This window comes from Hippocampus zosterae, chromosome 2 (assembly GCF_025434085.1).
Source record: "Hippocampus zosterae strain Florida chromosome 2, ASM2543408v3, whole genome shotgun sequence".
Classification (NCBI taxonomy): Eukaryota; Metazoa; Chordata; class Actinopteri; order Syngnathiformes; family Syngnathidae; genus Hippocampus; species Hippocampus zosterae.
Window position 1 is genome coordinate 27,425,748 of NC_067452.1, and position 22,133 is coordinate 27,447,880.

A 22,133-nucleotide genomic window follows, 5' to 3' on the forward strand; every position below is an offset into this window, starting at 1 on the left:
ATAAAATGATGTGGCGGGCCGGATCTGGCCCCCGGGCCTTGAGTTTGACACATGCTATAAAGGATTTGGGAGCTTCTACTTCATGTATTAAGGTGAAGAGGCTCAAATTAGGGATGGCTCGATACCAATCAGGTGAGGAAATCGGCCACGGTCACTTCATTTTCGGCTGATCGGAATCGTGGTGGGGTGGGGTTGGGGCTGATCTGGTTTTAAGTTGTTTTTTTTTAAATTTACATTTCATTTTATTCTATTATTTGAATGTTTTTTTTAATGGGAAGCATCCAAATAATACAGATGAGTACTCAGGCATTTTAATACAAAATTTTTTTGCGCCAGTAATGGGCAGCATTTTTCACAACCCCGATTTGTTCAGTGGCTATGTCAGCGCTGTTGGACAGTTGGCGTTGGTGTGGCTGGATGGATGGCCGCTGAAGTTGAGGATGAGGAGAGAGGAGCGTTGGCGAAGAGCGCCGATGCGTATTTGGAACCGTGAGTCGCTTGGAATTGAAATGGATTTCCATGGGACAGGAGAAGTGAACCAATCTCTTTTTTTGTCAATGGATGCTACAGCTTCTTGTTGACTTTGAAACTTAGCTTGTAGCCGACGTGTGCACATTTTGAGCATGACGTCTCTGATCCACTGGTTAAAGGACACTTTGATTCTCTCCTCTTTCATCTCAAACCGCTTCAAACAACAAAGCGTGTGATGGAAAAGTGGTTAGGACTGCACGACTGTCCGTGTTTTATGTTATGTGTTGTGTTTAAGATAAGATAAGATAAGATAAGATATCCTTTATTTGTCCCACAATGGGGAAATGTACAGCCTCCAGCAGCAAGAATGTATGTAGAAAGAAGAAGAGAAAAAAAAATTATTTTACTTTATGTTAACTGTTTTGTAAAGCGCTTTGTTACAGCTGCCGCTGTTGTGAAAGCGCTATATAAATCAGCATGTATTGTATTGTATTGTATTGTGACTAACTATTTCAGGGCAAAAAACAAAACAAAACAAATTGTGTATTGTACAGTGCATCTAATCGCAGCGTACATATACTGTATACAAATAATCATCACATTCACTTCTAAGGAAACATCAATGGACCAAACATGCATGTTTCCACACAAGGAGGCCAGAGCCCAAAACCAAAACCTCAACCTCAGACCTGTGAGATAGATGGGTGACACCGTTCTTCCCTGTTAACACAAATACAAACACAAATACCGAGTGTGCAAGTGCACGTGCATGTACTTGTGTGTGTGTGCGTGTGCGCGTGTCTGTGTGTGTGTGTGTGTGTGTGCGCATCATATGTGTGTGTTGTGTGGCTACCGTTTTCAACAACGTTTCTTTCCTAGATAGATTTGCAAAAGCTCCCATCTGTTGTGTGGTAGGTTGGGGTTGTACATCCTCATACCAGGAGTGAAATGTGGACTCACCTCCCCCTTTAGACGTCACTACTACTCCACACCACCCACCCATCATGACACAGCCATCATTTTGTGTTCTTCCTCTTAGGTGCTATTAGTTTAAGGGTACTCGGGTGTTGTGGATTAAATTTGCTGCTGAGCTGTTTTCTTATGTCTAACATGAACTACAAAACAGATAACTTCAAGGGCTCTATTTTTATATGTAAAGCAAGTGCAGTGTAGATCTGCACAGGGACGGGCTGGCCTGGTTTTTGATATTTTTGCAGAAACGTATCTCGGGTATTTTGCGCAATTGTGGGAGAAAACAGACAAATTGATTCCCTGCCAATTGAATTGGCTCCTCGAAGTCCCTTTAAAATTGGCTCTCGAGAGGCACAGTCATTAACCTAGCGTAGGAAACTGAAAACTGAAACTGATTTGTTGGAGTCTATGCAAGATGTTGAAATTGAACTGTGCAAAGTACGTTTATGACACTGCCCAGAGGATATCAAGGACATGTTTTTTTTTTTTTGGGGGGGGGGATTCAGGCTGATCATTTTGTGGCGTTTCTTCCAATTGACTCTGATTATTTTTGACAATGCTGTTTAGGCAGTCCTTGACTACACTCACAACCCTCTGAACAAGTAGACAAAAGAAAAAGTTTAAAGAATTTCAAGAAAAGACTGTTACAAATCACGGAAGATAGTATCACAAACAGAAAAAGGGTTGAGCTTCCACAAAAAAAAAACTCGCTGGACGACAGTATCTGCGTTGAAGTCGAACTTCAACTGTGAGATGAACACAGTGGATTTACGACAGAATTGGCACGATAATAAATACTATAGCAAGAGCAAAATGAATGCAAATGTCTGGCAAGTCAAAGCGATCCACTTCCTTTATCTTTGTCGTCACCATCGGTTAAGCAGTCAAAGTCGATGGATCTGTTCCCTGTGGTTGACCAATACGTCTCACAGCTCATCATAGATGTCATCGTTTTATTTCCCGCTCATGCAGCATGGAAATTCCTGCTGCTATACTGCAGCTGTCATTTTTCCCCCCTACTTTTCTTTAGCTTTCCTTATTTCATTTATTAGTTCTCATTCATTCATTCATCTTCCTAACCGCTTGATCCTCACTAGGGTCGCGGGGGGTGCTGGAGCCTATTCTACATATTTCCCTCATGGGAGTGCTTTTATAAAGTAAGTGCTTTTCTATTCATTAAGTACTGCTTCAAATTCTGTTGTTATATACGGCTTTTCATTTGGGAATATGACCACTGCACCAGTGGGGAGAGCTGAATTAACACACGGGGCTCAATTTTGGTAGCCAGGTTCCCGCGCGCTTAGCGTAAAAATGGGTGCATCTTTATTTTTCTGCTAGCGTATGTCTAATTAATCAACTTTGGGAATTTGACGCATTGTCCTGGATTCCGGATTAATCGCCAGTCAATCAGTTTGCCAAAATGAGTCACAGTGAAATGAAAAAGACACCATTGGAGGCTCCCCATGGTCATTAATGTTGCGAAAAAACGCACTGATTATTTATATTCCCTTTAGTGATTGAATCACGCTAAACACAAGAGTTTTGTGATAACCAAGTAGCTATGCATTTAGTTTGGACAAAGTGACAATTCACAACACCCTCAAAATGACTTGTTTTAATAAAACGTTGAAGACCTGAAATCATGAATGTGGCATTTTTCAGCTGTTGATTGACAAAAAAATGAAAATTGGTTGAAGTGAGTCTAATTTTTAACTTTAGTCTTAGAGTCGGCTGTAATGAGAGAATTGGCCAATCATTCAAAAAAACAGTTCTTGTTAATTTTACGTTGATCATAATAAATGGAGGTACGGTATACAGCAGTGGTTCTTAACCTTATTAGAGGTACTGAACCCAACCAGTTCATATGCGCATTCATCGAACCCTTCATTACTGAAAAACCAAAATCTGATTCAAGAAGTGTTCCTCCGGTTTTGCCGGTGCAAGACGAGAGTTGCTCAACTTGACAAATCATTCAGATAGGATGCTGAGTTCCATCACGTTCCGTGATGCATGTGAATCCATGTTGTATATATTCATCTGACCATTTTCTTTTTTTTTTTTGCTCGATGTAGTTAAACAACAACAAAAATCACATGATGTACTACCATGACAGTCACATGTTGACTACTGAACCAACTAAATTTCCCGCAGCACTGATTGAGCAAGAAATGTCATGTGATCATCTGTGGCCAAGCGGGCGTGTCACAACTAATAGACCTGTTGAGTCGGGTGTATCTTAACCACCACGGAGGCGGCTTCGTCAAACCCCAGAGATCGATTCATTGAACCCTAGGGTTCGATACGAAAACGATACGAAAACCTTTATTAGTCTCGCAATGGAGAAATTCCCAATTCACAGCAGCAAAGTTAGGAAAGGAACAAGTAGAACAAAATATAGGAGCTGCTGGAAAGGCAGCCACTCTCGCGGCGCCATTTTGAAGTCAAAATAACAAAAATAACACAACACAACACATAGGACACAGACAGTCGTGCAATCTTCACCACTTTTCTGCATACACTTTGTTGTCTGAAGCAGTTAGAGATGAAAGAGGAGAGGATCAAAGTGTCCTTTCACCAGTGGGTCAGAGACGTCATGCTGAAAATGTGCACACGTCTGCTACAAGCTAAGTTTTGAAAGCAAACACGAAGCTGTAGCATCCATTGACGAAAAGAGATTAGTTCACTTCTCCTGTCCCACGTAATCCGCTTCAAACTCCAAGCTGCGACTCCCAGTTCCAAATCTGCATTGGCGCTCCGCGCTCACGCTCCTTTCTTCTCATCGTCGGCTGCTCAAGCCTTACATCCATCCAGCCGCAGACCGTTCAACAGCACCAATCTCTCCGGTGAACAAGGTGGGGCTGTGAAAAATGCTGCCCACTACAGGCGCAAGACACAAGCGCCCCGGGACTGTCCAGCAACGACAGTCAAATGGCGCCGACATTCCTCCCAGTCAAAAACAGTGCTGGTATACCCATGCTGCCGAGAAGGTGCAACCACCGAGCACCGAGTCTCCTCCTTGATGAATGTCATGGCCAAAAATGTTGAAAAACAATCCACATCAGCTCCACACGACGCAACAACAAACACAAAGTGACAAAACAAACACAAAAACAAAAAAAAAAAGCAAGGCTCGTGAGAGCACTTGCCGACGGTTGCCTACTCGGGCGCCATCTTGACTTCAAAGATCTAACCCAGGTTAAGAATCCCTGGTATACAGTATAATATTCTGTGCTACTGTACTGTTTGTAACACTGCCAGTCAGTGACTTATTCACACCCCATTTAACATAAATGTAATTGTAATGCTTCGACCCAGCCATTTATCACATTGCTTTTTAACTCATGAATGAGAGATGACAGTGGTCGCTGACTCTGATGCTTGGTTGATCAAGTGCTCCCTCTATTGCACTGTAATAAATGCTGCGGGTGGAGTTAAGATTTTGAGCGCTGACCCTCAGAGCAGTGCGGCAGACATGCCAACCGCTCTCCACTGTGCTACCTGCGCCTTTCCAGAGTGCAACTATTCACTTCGAGTTACCACACGTGGGTTGCAATCAAAGTGTACAAACATATTTATGATGATCAAGAGAAGTAAAATGGTAGAAGCTCTGCATTTCTTCATATTAAGGGCTTACAGACTTATGATTATGTGAGAGAAATGGTTTTAACATAAAGCTGCAACATACGAAACCTGACAATGAATAAAGTTGGGCTACATGCTGAGAAAACCTCATGCATGCAATCTAACTATAATTGTTTGGGGCCTGGGGTGGGTGGGGGTAAAGTCAATCTGATGATATTCATTTGAATTAATTCACATGCTGATTAGGTATTTAAGTTTCTTCTTTAAGATCAGTCCAAGAAAACAAATTAGCACTACATCAGACTGTCCACGTTGTATTGCTCATTTTTTACTACAGTTGTTAGAACAAGGCATGTTATTGTGTGTGTGTGTGTGTGTGTGTGTGTGTGTGTGTGTGTGTGTGTGTGTGTGTGTGTGTGTGTGTGTGTATCGGTATGCGTAAATGACTTTGGCCATGGGAGGGGACTTGAGCAATAACCAAACAAACTCTTAACTTGAAAGCATAGACAGCTCAATCTTGAGCACATTTAGCTGAAAACTGGTCACTCGGTCCTTCCATTCCAGATGAATTACCACAAAATATTCAAAGCTCTAATATATGTAAATGAAAAGTGCAATGATTATTAAACGGATAAAACTGTCAAACTGAATGAGATGCTTTTTGAAAGGGAAATGGCCACATGGTCCGCAGATAATGGGTTTCTCATCATAGCTGATAATGCATCAGAAAGAGTTTGGTGACCTTTGAAATGGTGATGTGGTCAATTCCTGTCAAATGCAACAGAACGATACAAGTAAATTGCTAGCCGAGTCATATTAACTTCCAACTCTTTCTGATTTCAGCGTATTTGTGTTCGAACAACACGACCAATGCAAACACAACAGTGGGTCCTTCATTTAGTTCGCTCTCACACTGGGCCGGTTCTGTTGTAAACACACGATTAACGGCCCCTTGCATGTCCCCCGCAGGCCCACAATCACAATGCTCAAACTCAATCAGACTTGATGACAGATGTTTGCATGCCCATTAACATCACTTCATAAAACATTACACAAGTGCTGCAACTCTCCTGACTTTGTGGATTATTTTGAAAAGTGTCCAAGTCCTGAAGAAACTTTCTAGTGTATGTACACACAACAGAACAGAATAAGCCATTTGACACAGACTAAAGAAGACATTGTTACAACAGAAAAGCACCGGTCACAAATGTCCAAAACTTATTGCTTTACTATTGGTACCAGTGTGATAAATTCTGTCACGATGACTTCATGCGCGTAACATAAATCAATTCCTTATAGCAGGGGTCAGGAACCTATGGCTCGTGAGCCATATATGGCTCTTTTGATGATTGCATCTGGCTCGCAGATAAAAAAAATATTCTCGCTTGTTTATTAATGCATCCATCGAACGATTTTTCACTGCTCATTTCCTCGTTCGGGCTGCAGTTGGCTCCAGGAGCCATTTTGATTGGATGATACTGGCCAATGTTACCATTGCTGTGGGAACATATATACTATATATACCATATATACTCCCCCTTTTGACTCAACCCACTCTGCCATTAGCTCAATGCTAATCCAAAGCAAATAAGATGGCGAAAAGAAAAAAAGATGACGAGTTTGGTCGACTTCGGGAGGAATGGAGCGAAGGATTCGCCTTTGTGGAGAGAACAGGTACTGCGGTGTATCTGATTTGCAATGACAAAATACCATGGATGAAATGGTCGAATGCAGAGCGGCACTTTGACACGCCTCATGCTACGGTCGCATCAAAATACTGTGCGAGGGACGGCAAAAGGAAGCGTGCAAGCTACTGAGCAGTGTGCAAGCTAGCCAGCAGTAACTTCGCATATGGACCCCGCAAGATGACTTTCAATTTCAGTTTGTTGGATTTTTAGCAATCGTGAGGAACAGAAAACCATTCACATTAATGGTGAATAGTATTACAAATTATTTTAAAGACTACATTCAGAGGCTTATTATACTGATATTTTATTGAAATCACTATATATATATACAAATATATATATATATGTGGCTCTCACTGAGATACATTTCCAAATATTTAGCTTTTATGGCTCTCTTAGTCAAAAAGGTTCCTGGCCCCTGCCTTATAGGATACGAGAAGGCGGCTCACATGACTGCTGACAACCACTTTCCCTCCTTAGTTGTCTAATGCGCTTGTTTTGTATTTTTTTCTCATCATAGACAACTCAGCAATGAGACACTTTTTGGGCCTTGAATAAACCATTTCTCAATGCTGGTAAACAATAAGCCCCTGTGACTGCCGCTGACCTACACTGACACGATTGAAAAAGGTTTAAGTACCGTATTTTCCACACTATAAGGCACACCTAAAAGCATTCCATTTTCTCAAAAGCCGACAGTGCACTTTATAATCCGATGTGCCTTTTATATGGATCAATATTCTGATTTCTTGGACGTAATATTTCAAATGTTCTGTAAAGCGCTTTGTTACAGCTGCACCAGTTGTGGAAGCGCTATATAAATAAAGCCGTATCGTATTGTATTCCCTTGAGCGCCTCCATTAAGCGCCTTCAGCTGGTCCAGAATACCGCTGCTCGCCTCTTGACTGGTACTCGTAAGAGGGAGCATATAACTCCTACTCTGGCATCCCTTCATTGGCTCCCCATTCATTTTGGAGTTATTTTCAAGATCCTCCTCTTTGCTTTAAAATCTCTAAATAATCTCGTGCCACCTTACCTCTCTGAGCTCATCTGCCGCTACACTCAGGTCTGTGGACCAGTCTTTGTTAGAAGTACCAAGAACTAAACTGAGGCTCAGAGGTGATCGAGCCTTTTCTGTTGCTGGTCCCTCTCTCTGGAATGACCTCCCACTGAACATTCGGCAAGCCTCCTCGCTGCCCATCTTTAAAGCCCTCCTCAAAACTCACTTGTATTCTTTGGCGTTCGACTCCGCATGATTTTACCGCTTGGTGCTTTCTACCGCCTTTATTACCATTTCGCCTTACTGTTTATTCTGTACTAGCTGGTTCGCCGCCCTCCAGGCGGCTCATCAGCTAGTTCCTGCGGAAGGCTGGTAAGGTGGTGGTTCGCCGCCCTCTGGGCGGCTCATCAGCTAGTTCCTGCGGAAGGCTGGTAAGGTGGGCCTTCGGCCCACAAAAGTGTTGTTGCTTGGTTCAACTTTTTGTTCATCTTCATTGCTTATCGCGAAAATAAAGAGATATTTAGCTCTACTAAATAACTAACAATTTCATTGCAATGCTTGTGGGTAGACAACATTTTTTCGCTAAGATGCCCGCGCGATCGTAGTGAACCACTGCCTGAGTGGCGCAGTGGCGGCGCAGTGGCGGCGCAGTCGTGGCGCGCAGCGGCGCGGTGAAGTAGGTACGTTTTAAAAAGGGACAGACGGAAGGACAGACCGCATGCGGGACGACGCGCAATATATATATAGATGTTAAATTGCTCCATGTACAGCACTTTGTATGCAGCGATGGCTGTTTGAAAGTGCTCTATAAATACTGTTGACTTGACTTGACTTGACTTGACTTGACTTGACTTGAGCGTAGCTCCATCTAGTGGGTGCATAACACAACCACATCCACTATTGTAGCATTCTATTCTGTGCACCTTATAATGTTGTGCGCCCTATCTATGAAAACAGTTTTAAAATAGGCCATTCATTGAATGTGTGCCTTGTACTCCAAAACTCTTTATAGTGCGGAAACTACGATAATCTCATCTTTTTCATCTTGGAAAGAAAAAAAAATCACGTGGGTGAGGAAGGTAAATCCAGTGCATGTCTCTAAATCATTGTAGAGAGAAAGTTGCAAGACTGGCTAGTGGCGTAGTAGCCACTTCTCAGGGTACTGAGTCCAAACCAAACCTTTCTGTAAAAGATGATGTTAATGGTTACCCACCAGCAAAATCAAGGTGGTAAAGTTTCATTCAGATCCATAATTTTCTTCATAACAGATATTTTTCCTCCAACACAATCCTAAATAATCAAAGTCCAATCCCATACCCAGGTAAATGGTGATGTTATCGAGATTTTCCATGTAAAATCCCCATCTGTGACAGGAACGCATTTCTGGATCAGAGCCGATTGTTGAACCGTTTAGTTCAAATTGGAATTGCAATGTAGAAAAATGCAATTTTCAAATCTTAAAATCAAAAGCTGGAAAAAAACTACAACAAAAATCCACCTCTCAAAAGAGCGTGTTGAGAGTCAAAATCTAAATACAGACAAGCACAGGCTGCATTTCACATTTTCTGACTTATTGAAGACGAACCCATTTCTATTTCACATTTTGCCATGAAGTGTTTTTTCGCTTTACTTACAGAATACTCATACTGCAAACATATCTATGGAGGATAAAGGAGGAGGTCTGGGCCAGATTGAAGTAATTTCTACACTTAGCACCTGACAAGTGAGACAAGATGACTTATCGGGTTGACTGATTTCAATCAGAACCTTAGCAAGACCTTTGCGGGCAAGAAAATGAGACATGGGTGATGCGTTGCCACAGACCCCCTTTCTTTCTGTGTATTTATTATCACTTGCTCATTTATTTTGGCGAGTCCACTTCCGGGGACCTTCTGTTTGGCTTTTTCCTTTAATTTCCAGAGGGTGTTCCTAAAGCTGCAGCTGATCAGCAAACATCCTGATGTGCAAGCGGGTGCCAGATGATTCCTGCTTTATGAGTGGTATTTCGGCCGTTATAAGTGCAGATGCTTCCCATTTTGAACTTTGGTGCATAACCTTTTGATCTTGATTGTCTTTTTCCCAGAGCCACCCTGTCTAGTCTGGCTCTGCGTTTTTCCTCCACGGATGACTTGATTCCACCCTTCTTCTTCGTGCCATTCCTTAATCTCATCCTCAGTTTTCCTACCCTAAACCGGAGCTTCACCTTCTCGTTTGCGAGCCACCATTGTGTTCCCGAGCCGGATCATCTGACCCTCTGGCTCTCTAATTAAACACTCCCTTTTACCTCTGCCATTCGCTTTTGAATCTACTGCTGCCTTTACTTTTGTCATCCTTCACATGCTGTCCGATCAGTTCCGTCCTTTTTCCGTTTGAGCAATAAAACGTCCATTTTTTTCACCTATCCCAAATGATTCAGTGAGCACAGCGTAAACACTTGTGTCGCTGCGCACTCATCTTATTCTTCGACAAAGGAATGAGGCGAGAGGGTCCCTTGCCTCATATTTCAATTGCCACAGCAGGGAACACACAAGCAATCACTCGAACTGGCTGCCAACTGCACCAGCCATGTATCTTATCAAGTTTTTGATGTTGTTACTCAGACGAAAGTTTGAATCTCCGATGGCAAACTGGCTTGCACCTGCTAATTTACCTTATTTGTCCTGGGCTTTGGACTGATTAAAGACATATCAGCAAGCTCAGAGGTAATTTGCTTCAATCTTCAGTCACACGGTTCATTGAACGGGAATACCGCAGAGCAGTGATGCAGGAGTGAAGCGCGGAGTGTTTGCATCGGCGTGTGATATACCTTCGCGCTCTCGTCGCTTCTGCGAGACTGTTAAATCACACGTTCGGTCGAGGCTTCAACACATGAGAGCAGGCGCGTACGCCACCCTTATTACACGCTAGACAGCATCATTTGCCTTAATGGCTGCTCCGTCACACCTACAGGCACCCAGCGGAGGCATCCTTGCTGACAGTCCTTTATATTTATAACTTCTACCTTTACACTCGTTTCAATAAACTCATTAATACAGCAGTCACAAAGGGATAACGTTTAACGGCCCTCATATGGCAGAAGCGGCATCGCGGCCTGATGAAACATCATTACAGGAAAAAAGAAGGTGCAAGGACATCAAGCTTCTTTTGAAAAGAATGCCACTCTATTCATTTTCTAGAAGTGAATATGTCAGGTCCAAAGCTCCAAATGTCAAACAATGCCTGTCTGATCCAGCGTGTGCTTTTGTCATTTTCATTTTACGGAGACAGTTGTTGACGCTTCATTTATTCTAGGTGCCTTTTATTTGCAGGAGTCTGTATTTTCTTTCTTTATTTTTTTTCATCATAATAGTGAACGAAAAAGTGCATCCAATGATCAATTCCCAATCACTTTAAAATATGACTCTGTAATATTGTCAATTCACATTCAAAGATCAATTTGCAATCGGAGTATGCGGCTAATGTGGAGCAAGAATGCAAAAGAGATACATTGTGCTCATCCATGATCATGTGCTTCTACCTAAATGCAGGAGAAGCTCATGCTTAAACTTGAGTTTCTGTGCAAACTACAGAATTAATGACACTATCGGACTCTCCATTCCTCTATTTATATCCATTAAATATACCCTATTTTTAACCATTTATTCTATGTCCGGCTCAATTAGTGGTACGAGCCGAACTCTCGCCTCGATTCGATTTTAGCCCCTGTTGTGGTTTTCAGAGAAACTGTGACATTGACAAATGTTTCTTTCTTGCGTTGCACTGTATAGATTCTGACTTGGCATATCAATCTTCCAAGCAAGATGTCGGCACCACTGACTGCTCTCCTTTGGGTGTTAAACCAGCCCGTGCATCATCTTTAGCACAAATGTCACTGCATCTCAAAAATGAACGTTTAAATTGCTGCTGGTTATTTCATAAAAAGATGACACGACATTGAGGCTTTGATCTCAAAACGAACCAGCGAAACGAGCCTCCTGATGGTCGAAATCAAATTAAGGACATGCTTTGGGTGCATTTCACTACATGCTTAATGGTTTCTCCCAAGTGGACATGTTTGGATATGCATCATTAAATGTAACAAGAACGAGATATCGAACGCGTAAGTGGCCAAATGGGATATACCTTGTCGAATGTCAGGAAAAGCTGAGAGCAATTAGATACACACACACGTCTAACCGCTAACACTACTACCGTGAAGCTCAGAGCCGCATCGATCATTAAGCAATGACTAACAATGGCAGAAATAGAGAAAGGGCATGCTGGAGCCTATCCCAGCTGTCTTCGGGCAGTCGGCAGGGGACACCCTGAACCGGTCGCCAGGGCACACAGAGACACACAACCATCCGCGCTCACACTCACATGAGGGACAATTTGGAGTGTTCAATCAGCCTGCCATGCATGTTTTTGGAATGTGAGAGGAAACCGGAGTACCTAGAGAAAACCAATGCAGGCCTGGGGAGAACATGCAAACTCCACACAAGAAGGCCAGAGCCAGAATCGAACCTTTGACCTCTGCGCTTTTAGGCCAGCGTGGTAACCACTCGTCCACCGAGCCACCAATACCGGCAACCATAATTTCTAATTAACAAACATAGGTGCTATTGTACAAATGTGTCAAAATATTGCAACTCAGCACACACTTGGAAGTGAAGTATCAGTACAGTGACATAACTGTCCAACACTGAATAGAAAAAGTATTGATGCATTTTTGTTGAATCACGAAATCAATAAAGCAACACGGGAATAGAGTCGTAATTTTGCCATAAATCTGAATAAAGTCAAAACTCACCCAGACAAAAAAAAAAGTAACAAAGTGAGGCAAAAAAAATAAAGCAAGATTGTTTTGCCGTTTTATTTGCCCTCATCACTTGGCCCATACACACTTTTGCTGAAATTGGTTCAATAGTTTATGCACAATGTTACACACACTACCCGATAAGTAAATACTGAACCAAACCATATTCCGTATCCATGAATATGGCCTGTATCTTTCAACACTCTTTATCCTCCTGGTGTCCACCTTTGTGTCTCAAAGGTGTCAGTCATGCTGGGTGACTGAGGGCCGACGACGCTGCGCACCTTAACTTACCGTAATTAAGAGCTTGGTGCGATCAATTATTTACTGCATAATTAATCATGATCCCTTTCACTGCGCGCACACACACACCAGACACACACACACGCACACACACACACGCACGCACGCACGCACGCACACACACACACAAACACACTCACAACAATAGTACACACATGCACAAGCGCACGCATTGGCGCCCATGTTCCATCTCGAGGGTCCTCATTAAATGTTGATGAGCATGCCCACTATGAAGAGAATCCCCAACCTGTAAACTCTGTCTGACATATTTTGTCCTTCTCCCACCTTTTTTCTCATCAGAACTCTGAAAGTGGGCCACCTTTGACCATCTTCAACCTTCACTCTTTCTTGCCTGCCGTGTCACATGGTCTTCTTTCGTTTGCCGCAGCCTTCACTGTTATACCATTTGTAAACAAATAATAAAAGGAGATACACAGGCAGGCATGTAGGCAGGTAGCCCGCCAATAGACGTGGCTCCTCTCATTCCCTTTCAAATCGGCCCATCGGCTTGAGCGCATGTAGGCCTCTCGTGCTAAAAGGTTCTGTGTTCGAAACTCTGACCTTTCTATGTGGAGTCTGCATGTTCGCCTTAGACTTGTATCTGTTTTCTCCAGGTACTCCGGCCTCCTCACATATTCCGAAAAGGTGCCTTATAGGTTCAGCGAAGATTCTAGATTGCCCACAGGTGAAACTGTGAAAGTATGTTTGTCTATATGTGCTCTGTGATAGATAATATCAGTTCACCGTAAACCCTGAATAGTATCAGAAAAGAGGGTGGATGGATACAAAATGACAATAATGGGTTCCTTGTGACCACATCAGCTGTAATGGCTCTTAAGTTGCATTTAGGAAAAACATCATACAGTAATTCGCAAAAATGTTGGGACTGAGCCCTGCAAAAATCCAGAGGAATTGACATCATCCAAAAGAGGTTTTGCATTGACTGTAGCTACCACAAGATGTCGGGTAAGCGATGGTGTTCTACATTGACTTTCCAAAAGAAGCTCCTCACCTCACTTTGACATAGTTCCTTGAAACCAGTGCGCCAAAAGATTGTGCCAAAGCACTAATTTTATATTAGCCAGGGTTTTGGGGGCATATTCCATCATTTCAGAAAGAGCTGAAATCAGTGAATAGATGAGGTTTTCAATTAATAATGGAGCAGAGGTTTAACACCTCCCCAATACCACCACCACCACCACCACCAAAATAAAAATTACTGACAAGGTGAATTTGCCAGTAACAAATTAATAGGTGGGTCAACACTGTAGTTTTATTTTTCTTAATTAAATACCCTAACATTGAGATTGAACATTTTAAGTCATATTAGTTACTAACATGCTTTTGATTTCTTTTGCCGTGATTAAATGGAAAATATTTATGTGTGCACTCCCCCCCCCCCCCACACACACACACTCATCTTTTGTTATCAATATGAACAAGGCTTCAATTTGAATAAATTGAAAACCAGCCCACCCCCCAGACACTTTTAAATGTCACAAATCCCTCTTGCAACTACACTGAACCAAGACATGCGGTGACAACAAAGAGCCTGTTAGCCTTATAACCAGTTTAAAATATCTAACATAGCTCACCATCCTTCTGGAATATAAGATGTTGGGAAAGGCAAACGGAAAACTGAACAAAAGGGGCTTTTATTGTCACACAGCATTAGGAATGAATCATGATTTACTTGCTGATCAGGTAGAAATTTAACGAATGTGACAACCAAAACACCAGTCCTTTCACTTTCTTTTAGTATCCCTAGACCAAGTCCTTCGAGCTGCTTGCCAGATACTTATAGATTAGTGAACACCAAACAATCCCGTCTGTCAACTTACTGTCGCAACACTAAAGAAGGAAAAAAATGTCCAGTGAAATATAATCTCAAACTGACAGCATGTCTGAAGAAATTAAGTTCACGTTTTCCAATACTTATGAATCAAAAAATAAGAATCAGTCACAAAAACTGAAGCTCTGATCAGAGTTCACTGTTAAAAGTGTTTCATCGCCTCCTGCTCGGGTCTTGACTTTTCACAAGTACTGACCCGTGAGACCCTTTAAATCAGGCGTGTCCAAAGTCCGGCCCGCGGGCCAAATCCGGCCCGCGGTCGAATTTCATCCGGCCCTCGGCCCCTGTCATAAAATCAGTGCCGTCTGGCCCGCAGGTTGGGCGCAATGGAACACGTGTTGCATTGACTGAGGTCTCGTAGACTGGTGAGTGATGTTTCATAGAGTACTGCTTCCCTCTAGTGGCTAAATGAGTAATAGCATTCACTAAATGAGTAATAGCATTTAGACACTAGAGGGCATCACTCACGAGTTAACAAGACATCACTCCGTGTTTATATTGACTGATATGTCATATTTCAAATGATCCTTGCAGGTGTGGATATGTGTATTGCTTGTTCATTTCCCTGTTGTTCGAGTCAAAGGTTTTGTGACTATTGAAAAGTCATGGTGATACATTTTATGTTTCAAATCAATCAATTTGCACTCAGGAGACTTCTGTTTAAGAAAAAGTCAAGTGAATAAGCAGTTGTATGTGATATACCTGTTTCAAATGAACCAAAAGAAATTCTTATTCATTCATTCATTCATCTTCCGAGCCGCTTGATCCTCACTAGGGTCGCGGGCGGTGCTGGAGGCTATCCCAGCTGTCTTCGGGCATTAGGCGGGGGACACCCTGAATCGGTTGCCACCCAATCGCAAAGAAATTCTTAAGATTGTTGAAATTAAAATAAAAATGGAAATGTGAAACAGACTGGCTTACTAAAATTTGTTGAACAATATTGTTGTTCAATGTAAAGAATGTCAGCCAAGGTCGGCCCCCCGACATTTTACCACATAAAATCTGGCCCCCTTGGCAAAAGGTTTGGACACCCCTGCTTTAAATGCTCAATCCAGAGCAATTCTTCCATCTTTTTCTATAGTAGTGTGTGTCCTCATTAGGATCACGGCTGAGCTGGAGCTTATCCCAGCTGACTTTGGGAAAGATTCAGGACGTTTATTTGTCATGTGTGCGGTTTAAAAAAAACAAGAACAAGAAAAAAGGACAACGCTAACACTGTGCGATTAAATTAAAAAAAATAAATATTAGGGCTACAAATAGCAATTATCTTTGTCACTATTTATCAAATATTTTGTTGATTGATCTGTGAATCTGTGTAAAAAAAACATTTGAATTTCTATCGCTTTATTAAAAAAAACAGGACATTATTTCAAATTACCAGCGCAGAAAACAAAGTAATTATGATTTGCTTGTTGGTTTGGTCAATAATGTGTCGGAAAATAGGGAAAAATGTTGAGCAGATGTTTTATTTCAACTATCATGGATTGATAGCAGAAATAAAATCATAAAATAAAATCATTGACCAATGATTTTAAGTGAAAGCTGAAATTCAAAGGCTTTGGACAAGCGTCAATTTAGAAAAGGTTGTCAAATAATCGATTAATAGCACCCCTTATATAATAAAATAAAGTGGAGCTACGCAACAGTCTAAAAACAGTTGGGTCAAAAATTTGCCATTTTTGGTTTTAAAAAAAATGTGGATCCACTACTTGGGTCACTTTGACCCAACTTTCTGGGATATTTTGTGCAAAACGACCCAATGATTTTGGTTCTCTTGCACAGACTAGCAAACAATATTGACACAAGTAGTGGACTGGTTCTTGGACAACTATTTTTACAGTGACAGTACATAGGAACAATTTTAAAAGATTAGACCCGGGGTACTTTTTCCTGTGAGGGCCACATAACTTTTCCCTTCTCTGATGGGGGGCCGGTGTCAGTTTGTAACAGAAAAAGTGTGACTATCGTAGGGGAGCTTAAAAAATGTATTGTTTTCCAGAAAGCCACACATAACCAAATAACCCTTTCCAGCTTCTTTACAGAAAAAAGTCAGGAAACAAATAATACTATTAATGAAATAAATAATACATAAATAACTCTCTCTGGGTTCTTGGGACATCATGGGACATTAACTTTCTGTTGTGCCATGCACAACAGAAAGTTAATCATCTATCACCTATCTTGTCTTGTTTATGTCTGCTACTGTCTTGTTCACGTGTTCTACTAATTGATCTGAGACGCAACTAAAACACTGAAATATTCTATGGTGTGTAAATAACTTTGTGACCTTGATTTCAACCCTATTTGCGTCATGGGTCATTTTGACCCAAAGACCACCTTTGTACTTTTTTTTTTGTACAGCTTCCATGGAAATGTGAAAAAAAACAACGTTTCAAATTTTCTGCAGTTGGGGCCAATTTAGGAAAAGTCATAAAATTTCAAGTTAAAAATGATCATTTAGGGGGTTTTGGGGCATTTTTAATACAGTGACGGGTCATTCCGAGGACAACAGGAGGGTTAGAGGGCCGAGCCAAATGTGTTGACGGGCCGTATCCGGCCCGCGGGCCTTAGTTTGGGGACCCCTGGATTAGACTATTAATGTGTTGTAGCAGTTTAGCCAATACAAAAAACAAATATTTCATATATTAGGTAAAATGACATCGGCATTTCATTATTCAAATTATTGAATAATATTGTACGTTGCAGATATATTGCCCAGTGTAGCTAGCTGAAGTACAGATTGCCGCATTATGTCACACGTCGCACTCTAGATTCTGTTGCCATTGCTCAGGAGTTTCATGGCCTGTGGGTAGAAGCAGTTTGTTGTGCCTGCGACACTCCTGTAGTGTCTTCCAGATGGAAGAAGCAGAAAAAAATGTGATGATGTGCCCTCTTTTTTTAGTACAGCTCTCATACTGTAGATGTGATGTGAGGCTGCCTTACTGTTCCGTCCTCCCCTCAAAATTGCTGAGAGGTTGTGGTGGGGATATTCGGAATTTTCTCAGCTTCCGTAAGGTGGCTTGTGTTCAGCGTTCCTCATGATGTGCTGTGTGTTGAGGGTCCAAGCGAAGTCATCGCTAATTGAGGTACGAAGGAGTTTGAAGGTTTCACCCACTCTTCCTGAGTCCTCGTGATAACAAGTGGTGCAAGCTGCACTTTCCTCCTCCTCAGGTCGACAATCATCTGTTCAGTCTTTTCATGATTAAATAAGAGATTATTTTCAAGGCACCAGAACACCAGGTGAGCCACCATTCCTATTCTCCACCGCCGAGCAGGGCAATGACTGCCGTGTCATCAGCAAACTTGATGATGGCGGTGGCATCCTGGGAGGAGGTGCAGTCATGGGTGAAGAGGGTGTAAAGGAGAGGGTGGACAATAGCCTGCCTGGACTGATCACCACTCATCCACACGGTGACTCAAAATGGCACATTGAGCCGTAACCGATCTCAGGCAGCCCCCAAGTCAGCCAGTGCATATGAATCACCAATGTCTGCTGCATCAGAATTGATCTGAGATCAAATCTTCATCTTTGAATATGGCTTTATGCTCTGCAGGTTGGGAAAAAAAACGGACGGAGCTGACATTTTCGGTAAGACCCCAAGTCGTACATTCTTCTTTTGCTCCTGCCTATTCACTTCTTCTGTTACTTTTTATTGTTGAATTTGAATCATTTCTATTTGAATTTGAAAGGCCAAATTTGAACAATTATATTGAAATTTTGGATTTTAATTTCATAAATTTAATCTGTATTTTGTGGAAATTGAATTGTTGCATTGAAAAATTGAATCTGAATTCTACTGAATCCGAATAGGAATTTGAATTTGTTTGGAGCTGAATTTCAATAACCACGGAGGTAGATTTAATGTTATGAGATGTATTTCAGCCTCTCTGAAACTATATTTGATCAGCATTGAAAATTGAATTCTGTATATTTTCACATTCAGTTTTCAAAATCCAAACAAATTTCTTCTCAATACAAATTCAGCCATTCAACATTTTAAATTCCGCTTTAAGTTTATTGGACTTCAGTTCCAAATTAATAAATTCACAATCAAATTGTACAATTCATTCATTTCATTGGTTAAAAAAATACAATTTCAAATGATGTCAGATGTCATAGATTTTTTTTTCAATGCGATTATTCAAGTTTAACTATTCAAACTTAACTATTATTTTTCAAAATCAATTTCTGGTGCCACATATTTTAGTCCTTAACAGTCCCACCAGTGCTCAATAAAAGGGGTTTTGGGGAGGGGATTTTGATATTTATACTTGAGTGTCGAGATGCCACATGAGTGTAACATTTGAGGCAGGTACAGTATGACACATTACTCACTCCCACAACACAACCTGCTCTCCTCATAGTATAGGTTGACAAATTCCATGGAAGCAGAAGGCTCTCAAATAACACAACATGAAGGAAAAGGAAGACTGTGCGACATGAACATAGGGAGCGGAAGGAAGGAAGGAGCAGGTGGACACAGGCCACTTCTGAGTTTGAACAAGTAGATACATATCAGCTGACAATGAAAACACCCGTGGAAATGTATTTCGGTTGTACATGGGGAAAGACACTTAACCCCAAACATAATCATCAATAGGTTGATGTTGGCCTGCTGTAAAAGGCAAAACCAGTTAAAGCAAGACATCCCAAGATAAACCAAAAACACTTGCAAAGGCAAGGAAAAATATAAACAAAAGTTGCTCGCCACGCTATTGGCGCTATTTTTGAGAAATCAGTTGTGTGCTGAGATTTTGACACTATTGGATGTGAATCGGCGCAGAACATGGCGGACTCAGCTTGCAGATAGACTTCCAATTAAGTCTACCTCCTCATCGCCCAGGGAGAACCAGACTTCTTCGGAATGAATTCATTTGGGAGCTGGTTGGCAGGGGTGTGTGTGAGAGGACTGCACGCTTGAAAACACAACTCCGTAGGTTCACCACACCCCCAAGGACTTGGCCAATTAGGGCTGTAACCCAGTGTGGACTGAGCCCACCATGAAGTGTACCTCATCAATTTACAGTCACATTTGGGTCCTTGCACACACGGCAACATACGGATCAAAATTTAGGGGGAGGTGTTGGGAAAACCTGTTACCAAGCCCGCTGCCCTATTTTACATTTTGAGCTCATTACGGGGTGCTTTTGCTGAATAAGTGCATCCAAAATGTAGATTTTCTGTAAAAAAAAAAATGTAATCCTGTAATTACGTTATCAGGGTGATCCCCCAGGCATGCCACATTGTGGCCTTATGGCTCCAAATGAGGTGGCTTCCTGGGTGATGGTGATTGGCTAAAACGGCCTCGTGCTGCGTGTACCGCGATTCTTTGCTAAGCTGCATTGTGAAAACGAATCTAAATGTTTTCCATGCTGTGGGGCAGACTGCATCGCTGCATGTCAGTCTTGACTGTGTTTTTGTTTGTGTGTGTCAGCGTGAGCACATTGGAGCCGCTCTGCGTGATTGCTACGCTTTCATTTGTCGCTACAACAAACAGGAGGGGGGCCATCACAAAAGCTCTTCACAAGAAATATTCACATGCGACGGGTTTTATGCACAGAATTACTGCATGCTCTCAAGTTACGGAACTTACACATGTAAGACTTGGTTTCGAATCAGAGAATCCCCTAAGTGCAGTACCGCAAATGGTGCAAGCCTTTAAATGGTGTGCCGTTGTGGGATCATCTTTAATGACACGTACCATGTTAAAAAATAAAATAAATAAATACATGAATAAAGTTTTGATCATTTTTGATATCCTTTTAGCATGTTTGCAACATAATTCGGGGTCTTTTTCGAGCCATTTTTGTTGTTCAGAAATGCCTGTGAAGAGCTGCCATTTCTCATTAATATTGAAAAATATTCAACGTGGAAATATACTTCGCTTCAGTAGGTGTGCTGTTTTCTTGAATTGTACTGTATATGGAAAACAGCTTTCCTCTGTTTGGCAAGTGCCGATGTGTGGGCATCTCATGTTTTCAATGCACTGCATGTTTGAACTGTGGTTGAGTGAGGAAAGTAATTTTATCTGTTGCACATCGGGCATATTTGACAATAAAGCTTGACGTGACTTGATCTTTTGGCCACTGCGTCTTTCTATTGTGTTGGCTCTGCAGTTTATTCCTTAACTTCTCCCAGGTAGGCAGCTGATGCAATGTTTTAGCTTCGTACAAGACTCAGGGCAGGCATTTGAATACGGAGTGACAAATCTACATCGCTGGCGTCATTTGATTGCTGACAAGGAGTCAAACGTTACAAGTGGATTCGTTCAGAAAGTAAGCCATTATAATGACAACGTATCACCAACTGCTCAGGACCTGATGATTTAGCTTCTCTAAATGCCGAAAAATGTTGTTCAATCAATCACTCGGTGACGTGTAAAAGCCGTTCTTGGCGGAATTTGATGAAGCATGTCGAATGCAGCTTCACATTCGTCCTTGCTGTCTCTCACAGCCTTGACAGGAAACACACAGCTTTCAGACCATGTAGGTGCCTGTGAGGGGATGAGGAAAAGAGGCGACATTTCTTTCCGAATCATCCATCACACTGGTGCCTTGGCCTGTATCTTCATTAGATTTTTTTAGAGAAATTCATTTTTTTTCATCACATAAATGCTTGAGCACTTGGAGCGTATGCAGTATTTGACCTGTCAATGGTAATATTTGCTTGGCATGACAGAGCTGCCCAAACAAGTCAGGCTCCACTTTTCAGAAGAATAACTTCATTTCCCGCCGTCGCCTCTCATGGGAGTTCATGGGAATGTGCATGTTTGCACCGAGAGAGACACATTTGAGTATGCTAATTCAAATGATGTCATTTGGAAACATGTGAGTCAGCCAACTGATTACCAGGCCACCTTTTGTTGTGGTGCATTTGACTGCAAAAGTGTGAACGTCAGCAGTTGTAAAATGAGCACAACAAAATATGCTTTTAAATGTCATACAACAAAATGGGACAACGTAACGCCGCTCATGAAATCAGGGTTGAGTCTGGGTTTAATGTCTAGGCCAGGGGTCTCCAACGTCGTGTAGGCCGGTTCGAAAAATAGCTCACCCGTGATGACACATTGTGATTTCCTCGGACTGTTGTAGAAGTGATCACTTGAACATAAACATTAGTAGGGATTTATGGAAGACAAGCATTGCATATTGAAATTTGTTTCTGAACTACTGCGAAAAATCACAAATAATGGATACCATAATTATTGATATAGCCATAAAAACATTGCTAAAGGTAATGGATCAACTGGATTCTTTGAATTAGGCCCAACAGAAAAGACTGAGACGTGAGCGTCTTCAGTTTTAACCCTTTTATGCACCCTGTAGTAACCGTTGTCTCTGAAAGGGTTAAAAACACGACCACTATTGCCCACATATCCTGTGATGTCATGTAAAAGTCATAATTTTGTGTAATATACTTAACTCTGCAGGGTAGGATGTAAAAACGAGGACATGATGTGAATTCTGTCT

The 22,133-nt window shown here is 41.7% G+C and overlaps 1 protein-coding gene and 1 long non-coding RNA gene across 3 annotated transcripts in view; both read right to left on the bottom strand.

Moving 5' to 3' along the window:
• plch2a (phospholipase C, eta 2a) overlaps positions 1–22,133 on the bottom strand; it is a 128,223-nt gene that overhangs the window by 67,232 nt on the left and 38,858 nt on the right. The gene's annotated exons all lie outside the window — the stretch shown is intronic.
• Positions 16,565–18,195, bottom strand: LOC127596143 (uncharacterized). The gene is made up of 2 exons (XR_007961399.1): positions 16,840–18,195; positions 16,565–16,638 (listed from the first exon to the last, which is right to left on the bottom strand). It is a non-coding gene; the product is annotated as an uncharacterized LOC127596143 (long non-coding RNA).